This window comes from Mustela lutreola, chromosome 4, assembly GCF_030435805.1.
Source record: "Mustela lutreola isolate mMusLut2 chromosome 4, mMusLut2.pri, whole genome shotgun sequence".
Lineage (NCBI taxonomy): Eukaryota > Metazoa > Chordata > Mammalia > Carnivora > Mustelidae > Mustela > Mustela lutreola.
Window position 1 is genome coordinate 121,374,608 of NC_081293.1, and position 14,637 is coordinate 121,389,244.

General features: G+C 34.7%; 1 protein-coding gene across 7 annotated transcripts in view; it reads right to left on the reverse strand.

Annotated features, from left to right (window-relative positions):
- The window catches only part of CACNA2D1 (calcium voltage-gated channel auxiliary subunit alpha2delta 1), a 504,453-nt gene that overhangs the window by 161,358 nt on the left and 328,458 nt on the right, over positions 1-14,637 (reverse strand). The window lies entirely within an intron of this gene.

The following is a 14,637-nucleotide window of genomic DNA, read 5'->3' on the forward strand; positions in this document are numbered from 1 at the left end:
TTCGGCCCATAGCACAAAACCCTCAAAGCGCATCCATGGAGTGATTCTTTTTAATTTCATTAAAAACATAACGTATAAACTAGACAACAATGGCTTCTCTTTTAATTATGATTTAGATAGAAGAACACGGAAGGAACAACCTAATAAAAGGCTGTCAAAACTGCCTTTGCAATCATCTGTGGAACATGGTTCCATGGAGAAGACTGCTCTGATAAAGACAACAGAAGATGGCCACATACTGAAATTCTCAAAAGGTAGAAAGAAAATATTATTGTGATTATGCTATTATATAACACACAGTCCAAATAACTCATCTTTCTACCTAATTCCTAATGCTTACTACATAGCTTATACTCTATGTAGTTTGCTGTAATACTGTCATATACAAAATGCCCATAAGTCAGTTATTTAACAGCCTTATTCTCATTCTTATATTTTGATTTTCTCATATTCTCTGTATAAATCAATACCAGTTATACAATTAGATCCTTGTAAACTAGTATACATTTATTCACATTTTCTTAGCACACACTAAAATAGACATCATTATCAATCTTAGCATATCCTTTTAGAGAAAAAGAGAAACAATGTACATAATGCCCTAATACCCAGATAGGTATTGCTAATACTACTCATTCTTAAGAATTGGCTTTATGGTAGCAAAATATTTTGTTTATCAGTTATGCTTATTAAACTTAACTGAACTTTAAAGATCAAAATCTTGGGGCACCTGGGTGGCTCAGTCATTAAGTGTCTGCCTTCAACTTGGGTCATGGTCTCAGAGTCCTGGGACTGAGCCCTGCATCATTGGGCCCCCTTCTCAGCAGGAAGCCTGCTTTTCCCTCTCCCACTCCCCCTGCTTGTGTTCCCTCTCTCAGTGTCTCTCTGTCAAATAAATAAATAAAATCTTTAAAAACAAATAAAGATTAAAATCTGATCAACTCTGAAAATATACCACTTATTACAGAAAAGACTGCAAATTAAAAATTTATGTTCTTCAAAGTAAATATACTTTCAAATTCAGAGTTTCAGACTCAGTCTATCCATTAAAATACTAAAATCTTAAAATCTGCTGAAGTTCATGTTCACAAACTACAAAGGATATGGTAATAACCTTGACCAAAGAGCTATAAATATCAACTAATCAATATAAAATAATTCCTAGTTCACTGACACTGGAATTTAATTCTATAATTCACTACATTTTATTGAATATGTATTAAACATTGAATGAAATGAAAAAGAGGACATATAGGTGCTCAATTACACGTTAAGAACTTCCAGAGGACATTATTCATTAGACTAAGATTAAAATTAAAGGGCGCCTGGGTGGCTCAGTGGGTTAAGCCCCTGCCTTCGGCTCAGGTCATGATCTCGTGATCCTGGGATCGAGTCCCGTGTCAGGCTCTCTGCTCAGCAGGGAACCTGCTTCCCTTCCTCTCTGTCTCTGCCTGCCTCTCCGTCTACTTGTGATTTCTCTCTGTCAAATAAATAAATAAAATCTTAAAAAAAAAAAAAAGATTAAAATTAAAAAAAAAAAAGAAAAGAAAGCTTAGGTATAAATTAAGATTTATTTGTTTATTTGAGGGAGAGAGAGAGAACGTGTACATGAATGGGGAAAGGCAGACAGGGAGGGAGAGGGAGAGAATCTCAAGCAGACTCCCTGCTGGGTGTGGAGCCCTATCAGGGGCTCTATCCCATGACCCAGAGATTAGGACCAGAGCCAAAATCAAGAGTCAGATGCTTAACCAACTGAGTCACCCAGTCACCCCTATTGCTAAGTTTTCTTAGGAAAATGAGGGCTGTTAATATAGGATGTATTTTGTTTTAACACTCATCTAACAATGGCCTGCTTATTTTGAGTGTTTTTTTTTTAATCCTCTTAACAATCCTCTTAACCGAGATAAGCACTAGAGGTATATATCAAAATATTCTCACAAACGCCAACTTTATTTTTGCTAAATCGTTGTTAATTTAAATATTCATGAGACTACCATTTTCCTTTAATTATTTTAAAATTTCCCTATCCCTTAATTTTTTTTTTTAAATTTTTGGTACCATTCTCTATTTCTATTAAAGGCTATCCACTGTACTCCAAACTTTACCATTGCAGTACTACTCAATTTTTCTACTTCAGAAATATATCAAAATTTTTCAAAAACAACCTACACATCCTTCTGAGAATAAAAAGTATCAGACAATAGGGTTAATAAATTTAGACTCAAGATTTTAACAGGGCTTGGTTTAAATAACAAACCATAATAGAAGTTAAATACATAATAGAAGTGAATAATAGAAGTGAAATACAAGTAAGTATGATCTGTGACTTCACTACAACTAAAATAAATAGCTTCCTACATTACGATGATTACATACCTAATGTTTGCATGGTCTTTTAAAATTATAGATGGCTATCACTCACTTCTATCAATTATATACTTGAGAGAAGTTTCTAAGTCTCAAACATTGTAGTTTCATATTGCGAGTTATATTTTAAATTGATTGCAAAAATTTTGGCCCTTTGGGGAATCATTTTATGTTTCAAACAGCTATCAATCCTTTTGAATTAAATGTGATGAAAAAATTGACTGCTTTTTAATATGGTAATTATTTTATTTTTTATTCCCTAGACTAGAAAACTGGTTTTGAAGCTAATTATAAAAAAGGAATTTTTAGGTCAAAATACCAGAAATAACACATATGCAAGATAATTGCTTAAAAGTTCACATTTAGAAAGTAAGCATTTGTTTTTTTTTTAAGATTTTACTTCTTTGAGCCAGAAAGGCAATGCACACACACACCAGCAGGGGGAGGGGAGAGGCAGAAGGAGAAGCAAGGGCTCCACTGAGCAGGGAGCCTGATACAGGTTCTATCCCAGGACTTGGAGATTCTGACCTGAGACAAAGGCAGATGCTCAACCAAGTCAGATGCCCCAAGAAAACCATTTTATGAAAAAATGTTATTTTAAATTTAATGATACAAAAACTTCAAACAATAAATGACAAAAATACAGAAAAGATTTTTTCCATTAACTTTTCCATTAGAAATGGAAAAAGATGGCATGCGTGTGCTGAAAAATTATCAAACACCACTTTTTCTTGTCAGTTGTTTCTTAGCTTGCGGTGCAGCTGATAAGCAAAGAAGGTCTAAAAATTAAATTATTCTGGAGTAAGGATGTTCTTCGATGGGTTAAGGATGCCCTCCAATCAGAAGAGATAAAAAATTAAATAGAGAAGTCATTTTAAGAATAAAAAATACCATTTAGGGGTGCCTGGGTGGCTCAGTTGGCTTAACGACTGACTCTTAATTTGGCTCAGGTCATGATCCCAGTGTCATGTGATCAAAGCCATGCTCCACTCTGAGCAGGGAGTTTACTTATTGCTTCTCTCTCCCTCTGTCTCTGCCCCTCCTCCCAAACAAGCACTCTCTCACTCTCTCTCAAATCTTTAAAACAAAATGAAAAAAAAAAAAATGCAGATACCACTGAATACAATATTACTTTCTTTAAAAAATAAAGCCTTCCACTATTTGTGTAATTCTCCTGGAGTCTTATTGTCTCTATCCTAAGTGGCCTGATAACTGCTGATCATTTCCACATTACTGGCAATGATCACCAAGAAAGTACAGAAACAACAATGGGTCTTCACAGACTTGGAAGGGTAGATATGGAACATTTCTTCTGGCATGTTCCAGACCCAGGGAAGAGGTGACAAGAAAGGGCCCCAGTGTCCATGGGAGCTAATAAAGAACTTCTCCCAACTTCCACTTACAATCATTGACAAGAAAGAAAAACCACTTTTACACAGGAATGAAATAACCAGTAAGGCCTATATCACTCTATCTTTCCAATGCTATATACCTTAAGAACTATTTTTTTAAAGGGTCACATATTATTCATTAAGTTAAATAAAATAGAACTTCGTTTGCTCTACTGAAAGTACTGACTAAATTCAATTTCAATACTTGCGTAGCTCACAGTCCCTGAACTTTTAAAATATGATCTATCTTGAGATAAAATAGTGCTGGAATCTTTAGTCCACTCAAAGTCTTTCTTTTTGAATAGGACTTTGAAAGATCTTTTAAATGCCTTTTTATCTCTAGGGAGAAATCTGCTAAGATTTTATACAAGAAGCAAAATGCCAGATGATTAAAAATTCTCATCTCAAATTCCAGGCCTCCGTTTTCTCTCCAATTGTCAATCCCTTTTTAATTTGCTGTGAACAGTACTGTCAGTCTGTTTGGAAAGCTATTCTAATTTAAGATTTCATTATCTCTCTTCTTCAACCTTTGAATGGCCTGTCACTTGTTATATGCATCATAGAAAGCTAGCCAAGTACACTTCTGATTTCCAGCTATCAAATTTACAAAGGAATTGCATTGTACACACATCCTTTTATACTGTGCCTCCATGTTCCCTCTCAAATTTCTTTAGAGAAACAAAAAAACAGTTCATTTTTATTTATTCTTCCCACTCAACTGTAAGCAAAAGTATAGCAGTTACTGGACCTTTTACAAATTCTTATTCTTGTTAAAAAATAAACTAAAAAAAAAAAATCAGAGTATTTTCTTTTTCACACAGTTCCCAGTAAGGTATGAGAAATAAAAGAAATTAAGGACATTTAATAAACATGCTGTATAATATTTTATCTCTTCCTTCAGAAGAAAACAGAAATATCAACTCTGAGAACAAGTGAAGATCTAGGATATTCCTTAGTGAGTTATATGCACACTAGACCAAGAGCTGAGATTTATATGATCTAAACATGGATGTTAGCCTGATTAGATGAGGTTTACATTTAGTTCAGTACCAAAATTAACCATGTATGTTGACAAAAATTTCTAAACACCTTTCTAAGTACTCTTGACTTAGAAAACATTTTTCATGGAGCTCCTAACCGGAGAATTTCCATTTGGCCAAATATGTAACATGAAGAGAAAAATTATGTAATGAAATCTAATATAAAAAGATACAGTAAAACATTATGAACGATGCCACATTTTATGCCCCAATTTTGTCTGATTTTGGTAGCATCTGCTAAGATGGGCATGAAGCATGTAGATGTTACCATTGTCCTATAGTTCCCACGGTTCCTAGGAGGCCATTCTAAAATGCCACCCAGGGCTATGGAGTCAACTAGCATTAAGTTTTCACCATATAAAGAGGTGTCTGTTGAGTCAAAGGAACTAGAGAAGAGAAGAACCCAGCAAGAAATGTCTCAATAACCCATAAATCGCTCCTCAAAAGAAAAAGTTAAAATTACCTGTAAGACCCATCTTCTACCCAGCTCTGGCCTAAAGCCACCCAGCCCAGCAACAAGGATCTTCTACCTTCCCTTCCTCTCCTTGCTTCTACCTGGTGGGGGTAAAATTCAGAGAATGGCTAGGAAATGCTCACCCCCTTGGCCCCTTTTCTACTGTAGGCTTCCATTAGCTCTCATCTAGAACAGGGGAGAAGAGTTAATAAATACCAAGTCAAACTGGGAATTTTGACTATTACATGGGAATGCACATTTTGATTTCTGAGTTGAAACTTTTTAAACTGTTTTTAGGACTTCAAGTGACCAAGGCCACTTTATTATTATAAAGTCCCAAGGAAAGTCCCTTTTATTCACAGTCACTGACTAGAAAAGTTTAGGAGGCTAACAAAATAAAGTTACATTGTCACAACAAACCATGTGTACACAAGAAAGTAATTCCTATAGAACATAAAGTTAGTTATAAATTTTATGAAAATTATTGTGCCCACCTGTCATTAGTAGAAGATCTTCCGAGTAAAGAGGTTAAGTGTAATAAATGAAATACATACTTGTGAGATGTTAATGTGACATGGTCATATAAAATGGAAAACATTGGGTAAAATGACTTAAATTTTGTTTAGAACATGCCATAAACATTGCTAGAAATAGTGAGTCATTGACAGTAATATGGCAGGTGATACCAAAGACAGAAGCAACCACCATTATATACGTTTACATAAAAGAGTTGAGTGAACCTTCAACAGTAGCTCTCTCAAGAGCTAATTTACAATTTTTTTTTTTTTTTAAGATTTTATTTATTTGACAGACAGAGATCACAAGTAGGCAGAGAGAGGAAGGGAAGCAGGTTCTCTGCTGAGTAGAGAGTCCGATGTGGGGCTCGATCCCAGGACCCTGGGATCATGACCTGAGCTGAAGGCAGAGGCTTAACCCAGTGAGCCACCCAGGCGCCCCTAATTTACAACTTTTTAAAGCGAGCTACAGATTTTTGTAATTCTAAATATCATAATGGGTTAAAATATCCCTCAAGTTTAAATCAAGGGACTTCGCAAATTAAACCAGGTATGGAGTGTTCCAAAATGTAATCAATTTGTAGTGTGCATAGAACAATCATATCTGCACAAAACAGTAAACAATTTGTCAGCACCATTCTGGACACTGGGCACCATGATCAATTGAAGGCCTAGACAATCGGGTTGTTGGAATAGTCTTCTGCCCGCTTTTAAATGTGACAAAACAAAAATGAGACAAAACCACACTTCAGGAACTATAAATTTCAATCTCTACATCTGCAAAGCCTACATATCCACTCAGTAACTTAGGTAATTCTCCAGGAAAATGATCGATCTGATCATTACTATAGAAGGTTAGAATTGCAAGTTTATTGCCGTTTCAGTCAAGTCTACTCATTTGTTCAGTTTGATGAACATTAATTGGTTTCCAGGGCACAAGTGCTTAAAGAGGAAGCACAGAAACTGTGATTCTGAATCAGAATGCAAAAAAGGGTGGGTATAAACCCAAATATAACAGATGAGTATTTCTCAACTATTATATTTTAGTACAAAGTATGAAATACCCAACTGAACTTTCTCATAGCTTGTTTTTATTCTTTTAAAACACAAGTTTAAGACTACAGCATTTTTTTCTCAGGAAGTAAATTTGGGTTTTAGTCAGCCCGGACTACCATAACAAAATACCATTGACTGGGTGGCTTAAAGAAATTTATTTTCTCACAGTTCTAGGGCTGAGAAATCAAAGATCAAGGTGCCTGCCTTTTTGAATTCCTATGAGAGCATTCTTTTCAGGCTCGTAGACAGCTGCCTTCTTATGCCTTCACATGACCTTTCCTCTGTGTGAGTACATATACAAACCTCTTTTATTTATTTTTTTTTTTAATATTTTATTTATTTATTTGACAGACAGAGATCACAAGTAGGCAGAGAAGCAGGCAGAGGGAGAGGAGGAAGCAGGCTCCCTGCTGAGCAGAGAGCCCGATGTGGGGCTCGATCCCAGGACCCTGAGATCATGACCTGAGCCGAAGGCAGAGGCTTTAACCCACTGAGCCACCCAGGCGCCCCTACAAACCTCTTTTAGAAGGCTACCAATCCTGCAAGATTCGGGGCCCAACCGTATCAGCTCATTTTACCATCATTACTTCCACACAGCTCCTATGTTTGTGTCCTCCCAAAATTCCTAGGTGGAATCCCCACGTGATTGCATTAGAAGTAGGGCCTTTGAGAAGTCATCAGAGATAAAGGAGTTTATGAAGATAGAACCTCCAAAGCAAGATTAGGGTCTTCCCAAGAAGAGGAAGAGAGATCAGAGCTCACGTGCTCGCTCTCTCCAAGTGTACAAAGAGGTCATTCGAGCATACAGCAAGATGGTGGCCATCTGCAAACCGGATAGAGAACCCTCAACAGGAACCAAATCCACGAGCACCTTCATCTTGGACTTCACACCTTCCAGAACCATAAGAAAGAGTATCTACTGTTTAAGCCACTCAGTCTATGGTATTTTGTTAAAGTAGACTGAACTCTAACAGTATCAGTAAAAATCAAAGTCTAAGCAATTATCCATTGGGCTGTATATGACAAAGACCTCTGCTGCCTTATCCACAAGGGATTCCCTTTATTTTAAAATATCTGCTCCCTACTCCTAACCCAGGAAGTACCTATACACCTTGTCTACTTTTAAAAAGAACATTTCTTATTCTATCATGTAGCCCATTCTATTGTTTATTTGCTCATTTTATGTTCCACTCCCACCCACTACCGGCAAAATAAGGAGAACATGTTATAATTTTTCTCCTCATGATACACATTGAACATACCTGAAATTAATCTCAAATTAGTGAACTTTCACTTAATCATTGCCTGCTTTGGAGGTAATTCAGTAATATCACAGTTCATAAAAAAAAACCCTGAGGTCCAGATTATCTTATCATGATCTTTCTTAGATTTCTACACTAATACTAGATAGTTAATAACATTTTACCCAAATGTAATACTGCTATATTATAAAAGTGTTATTTTTCTTAGCACATATAAAAGCAATCTATATTATTCAGTATTTTGAGAGCAGAGCACAACTCTGATTTTTGTCTAGAGATTTTGGGTTTTTTTCTGAGCTATCTCATAAATAATTCAAAATATTTCTTAAATACACCAAATACAAATGAAAGATACACTCTCATGAGATGAATGAAATTAAAATGTACCAATAATCATTATAGTCAATAGAAGAAAATGCATATTTCAAAACCAAACACTATGTGAAAAAACATTTTAGCTCTACAATTGATAACTCTTTTTTGTTAACTTTTAAAAATCTACTTCGGTTATAACCAAACCAGTTACATCCCAAGTAATCTGCCTTATTCATATTAATCATTCTAAGTTACACCAAATAATCCTGTTTCCCATGGCTGTGTTTCCTTCAAATCGTTTATTATCCAAGAACTCACAATTTTACTCTTTAATTTCAGTTCATTAAAGAAAAGACATATGGGACAAACTTTATTTCTAAGTTAACTACAATTTAAAAACTAAGACTATACACTGTAAGTGAGTATTTTACCAATAGGATGTAAAGTTTCTTCTTACCAAATATATTTGGTGAAGCAATACTATAAAGTAACATCAATCTAGTGAAATTTTTTCACATGTACTCTAATTTGTTGAAAAAAAATTACAGATGTAAACCCAGCTTTTTGCCCCAAGAGCACCAAATTATATATATATATATATATATATATATATATATATATATACCTACATATATATATATATATATATTTTTTTTTTTTTTAAGATAGTTTACATCTATCTTTATAGTTGTTGGAACTGTCAAGTCAGACAGCCTTATTTGGAGCATGCCAATCATTTAAAATATTAACTTTCTAAAACTATAAAAGAGATTATTACCCATATTATTCTTTATTAGAATAATAAAATGAGTTGTTTAAAACAAACGTAAACTATTAATTAGCACTCTACAATTAAATGATGTCCATCTCTTGCAAGAGATTTGTTGTTAAAATTTATAAAGATCGAAAAGCTAGCTATACAATTGTCAGCAAAGGCAGGGTAGGTTTTTACTCCATTCTTTTTACTGATATCATTTGAGATATTGTGGCTATAAAGACAAAATAAATCAACATCAAGATAAATTGCAATGGCAATATTAGTCATTTTAATTACTAATTTTAATCATTAATATTAATTTTATTAGCTAATCAGTTTATTAATTAAAATTGATTTTATTTGTAAGTTCAATTCGTAAGTATTGTTAGTAAAGCAAAGGAGACTTTAAAAGACAATACAATTAATTTTAAAAAAAGACAATACAACTCCTGATAATTGTCTCCCTTTATCAAAATGAGTACTCCCTTTTGATAAAAGTTCATTTTTTCCATTTCTAAAATGGAAATAATTGTCTTGCTTACATTACAATGTGTAAGGACAAAAGTATTGAGTACCTGAAAATGTTATGCAATTTGGAATTATTATTTCCCTTGTTACTGAAGATTCTTTTGGAACTATAATTATTCTATAAATAAAAATTTCTATTGATAGAGGACTATAGAGCATTCTATGAAGACATTTCCTATACTTCGATCTAAAGAAATTTAAAAAATAAAGTTCTGTAACTGAAACCAAATGGTCTGAATATTCAGTCCTTCTTTTACTAGTTTCTATGTTTTTTTTTTACAGTCCAACAGATAAATTTATTAATTATGGCTTGAAAGCCTTTGAAAATAAAAGTACCAACCAGCGAAATTATAAAAAATGAACACTTTCAGATATGGTTCTAATTAAATGTACTACTCTAAAACTGTAATTATATCAATGAGCAAAGATAATCACATGCAATTCTTGGGACTTTAAAAAGTAATTGCCTCTAAGAAATTAGAACAGGACATTCCTTACGAGAATAAAGTCAGTCACATAACTATCTTAGTGAAAGAAGAGGCTGTTTCCTTCAGTTAAGCCTTCAATTAAAGTAAGCTTTCACATTTATTAAATTCAGAAACCTAGAGCAATCCGTAAATCTGATATATTCCAACGAACCGCATGAAGAATACCAGTAATTATTAAATTTCAAGATCTTGTTGACATTTCTGATTTTACTCCTGTGTCATTTACTCCCACGGTCCATAACATGGAATATGAATTTTAAAAGAGTAGAGGCCAGGCAAGGTCAGAGTCTCACTGATGAGATTTCAACAAAGGGGGAAAAGCCAATATAAGATAAATGAGACTAAATAAATAATCCAAGACAGAGTCTTTTCTTTTTTTTAATTAAGACACGTTCCCAAGTATATCTCAGACTTCTAAAAACACCTATTTAAATGTTTTATCTCATTTTCTAAATCAAAGTATTTTTTATTCTCTGAGACTATTAAGTCTTCAGCATATATGTGCACAGTTTAAACTGCAAAGAAAAACATTTATAGAATTCAAAACTTTTGCAACATACTAACAACAACAAAAAAACACCCTAAACCTATGTATACTGTGTCACAGTGTTATTTTTAAAAATTATGTTTCGATTCACTTTGTGTCCATTTTTATGTCTCTTCCAGTATATACCAGAGGAAGACTAACTATGAATGTGATTTCAACAACAACAGAAACAAGAAATCAAAGAGGGGGGATAAAAAGAGTAAGAAAATAAAGATTCTCATGTAGAACACATTACCTTACTAAGCCCAGTGGACAATTCTGTCTCCCAAATAACGCTGAGTTAAAATTAACTCAAAAGTAAAATAATCAAGAATTTCATTTACTATAGTGATTGAAAATATAAAGCCTGGAATTAGACTTTTTTGAAGTTGGACCCCATCTCTTATTAATAATATGGCTTTTCCTTGAAGAGTGGTTCAGTTTTCCGTTCTTCAAAATTACTTTAACAATGTTATAGTAAATAAAGGAGATACTATATTTAAAAAGGTTGGGTGGAGTCAAACAACTACAAATTCAGAAAAAAATGGTGTCCTTAACTAACCAGACCAGTGGAATTGTGGACTCTTCTGACCCTGTTGTTCACAAAATGTACACACAAGGTAACTTACTAGACTGGTAAATTAGGCACTAACTATCTATGGAAAAAATGAGAAATCTCTTTTTTCATTTATTTCTCCAATATGTCATTGAGAAACTAAGCACAGTCACTTTATTTTTTCTGGGTAATCTATTACTGAGGAGAAATCTTTCTCCTATTTTCATCCTTCTAATACCTTACCAAGAATCTCTAAGTTGAGGAAAAAAGCAAGTTGAAAAGCAGTATAAAAAATCTTACTTGGACAATTAGCTGCTGCATTTACTCTATAGGACTGTGGCCCCTACCTGTTAATCATGACAAATAGTCATTAGCTTCAGGAGGTACCACTCCTGGAGATTTTAATTTTCTATGTTAAATATGTGTGCTATATTAAAATTTGCCATCATGGTATATGCTTTTTAGAGAGGGAAATTCTAATGAAAATTTTCAGAATTTCTTGACAACCCCTCATAGATTGCCTAAACCACAAGGAAATTTTTCTACAGAGAGGAAAATAGATTTACTGCTCTATAGGAATGTGAACTAGAGAAAGTACAGGGAGCCTCATTATTCTGTGTAACTGAAGGGAGGGAACTGGGCTGAGTGGGTCAGGGAGGTAACAGAATCTGTATACCATACTGGTCTGAAATGGTGTCTCATGTGCCATCTAGACCAGGAAGTAAGCTACTGGCCTTAGAGAAGCATTAGTAAGTAGGCTCAAGCCCTGCTGCTAAGTTTCACCAGTGAAGGCCATCCATGTCCATCAAGGAACAGTGCTGTGGCCCACTATTTCTTTCAACCCTATCCAACGTGGGAAGAATCAGCATGGAGACAAAGCTCTTCAAAACATCCCTCCCAACTTCCCCAAACCTCCACATTCACACGCAAGCAGATTAAAACCTCAATACAGTTGACCTTGATATTTTTCTTTTCTTCTAGCACAACAAACAATCTATGGACTTACTCAGAGAATCCATCGAGACTACAGATACTGGACAGACCTCCTCTCCAGAACATAAGGGGTTAAGTAGGTAGGGCTCAATTCATGCCCTATTTATTTCAGTCATAGTGGTTCTTGTTTTAATTTCTTTTTACATATTTTTCCATGCAAATATATATTTTAACAAAATGTTCCATAGATTATTACAAAAAAAAAAAATGACTTGAGTATCTTTTTGGTAATGCTACTGATTTTCAGGAGTAAGGAAAAAATAAATCTCCAAACATGAGACAACAAAACAGAAGCACAATAAGAACAGCTTTCTACCAAACTGAAAACATTGAAGTTGGCCTCAATTTCTTCAACATAGTAATACAGAACCACACCCTCCCTCCACCCAAAATAAAACCCCGTGCCAGGAAATCCGTAGAGTATGGACAAAAAATTATTTTGACTCAAAACTTCCATATCTAGCCAGTGTGTTCTTCTAATATGAATTCAACAGGAAGATAATACCTTAAATCAATAAGATTATTTTGTTGGCATACCCAACAAACAATGGATAAAAAAATCTGAAATGAAGGCCAATAAAATTTTTTAAAAATTAGAAACCATCATATAGCTCAGTATTGTCTGAATAGTTGTAACAATTACAAAATGCAATGGCAAATATCAAGATAATGCTTTTTAAAAAGTACACAATGATCAAAGTTTAAAAAAAAAATCTGAACCTAAATCCCAGGTAATTCCTAAATGGATCTAGAATTAACAGTAAAGAAGTCTAATTATGTTTAATTCTCATGTAACAACAGAAACTACCTATATACATCATTTTGTTTCTTTTTTTATCAAGAGAAAAGTCTTACACTTAAAACCTTAAAAGAACTGATAGGAAGAAAACATTGTGTACTTTTTCAAAATTAAAAACAGAATAAATACAGTAATTTGATCAAGAGGAAATTTGTTATGAGAAGAATCACACATACATTTCAAATTCCCTTAAAAAAAAAAAAAAGATTGTATTTATTTATTTGACAGAGGGAGAGAGATCACAAGTAGGCAGAGAGGCAGGCAGAGAGAGAGGGGGAAGCAGGGTCCTTGCCGAGCAGAGAGCCCAAAGTGGGGCTCGATCCCAAGACCCTGAGATCATGACCTGAGCTGAAGGCAGAGACTTAACCCACTGAGCCACCCAGGCACTCCTCAAATTCCCTTTTAAACAATCTCACAGTGAGTCCAAAGTATAAATGATAATTTATATTCTTAGTCCCTATACTTAGTCTCCTGTGCTTAAATAAATTTGAATTATAATTAATAGGAGCAACAAACATTTAAATAGCACCTACTACCAGGCTGGAAAACAAGTATATTAACCTCCTTTATCCTCACTCATCTTTTAGGTTAGTTATCTTATTCCCATTTTACAGGTGAGAAAATGCTTGCACAGAAATTTATAGCATTTGCTCAAGAAAAAAAATACTGCAGGGGTGCCTGGATGGCTCAGTCCATTAAACATCTGCCTTGGGCTCAGACCTGGGATCAAGCCTCACATTGGCCTCCCTGTTCAGCAGGGAACTTGCTTCTCCCTCTCCCTCTGCCTGCTGCTCCCCAAGCTTCTGGGTGTATGCGTTCTCTCTCTCTCTCTCTTTCTCTCTGTGTCAAATAAATAAAATATTTAAAAAAGAAAAGAAAGGAAAAAATATTTCAAAAGGGCACTTGGGTGGTTCAGTAGCTTAATCATCTACCTTTAGTTCAGGTCGTGATCCTGCTCAGCAGGGAGTCTGTCCCTGCCTTCTCTGTCTGCATGCCCCCTGCCCTTCTGCGGTCTCTCAAGTAAATAAAAATCTAAAAAAACAAACAAACAAACAACAACAACAAAAAACAAAAACAACCCTGCAAAAATTTAGCTTTGAACTCAGGCCATCTGGCTCCAGAACCCAGGAAGTTATAGATACCCAATTCATTCTACTGCCTCTCTAATTAAGAGGAATGTAAGAAGCACACTTTAAAAAAATCTCAAATGGTCCTTTCTTCTTACTAATTACTTAGACAAGCAGGGAGAGTAGAAACTGGTCAGAGAAGGGTGAACATGGGAGACCAGGGCTATGACTGAACAAAGCCCCTGCTTTCGGGGTCTCAGGTACTCCTTATAAATAGGTTATCCTAGTCAGATTCTCAGGCTCTACGCCCACTAATATATTGGTTATCTCTGAGACTCTACTGACACAAGCTCCCTGCCCTCTATTTTCCTAAGTAACTTATTCCCCTCACTGAGGGAAGCCTTCTCAAGCAAGTCTTCCGCTCAGTGGTTCTCGACTTTTCATCTTTCCCCAACTTCACTGGAGTCCACAATGTTTTGAGATGCATGTATTTTTCAACTATATCCTAGGGTAAGACGGGATT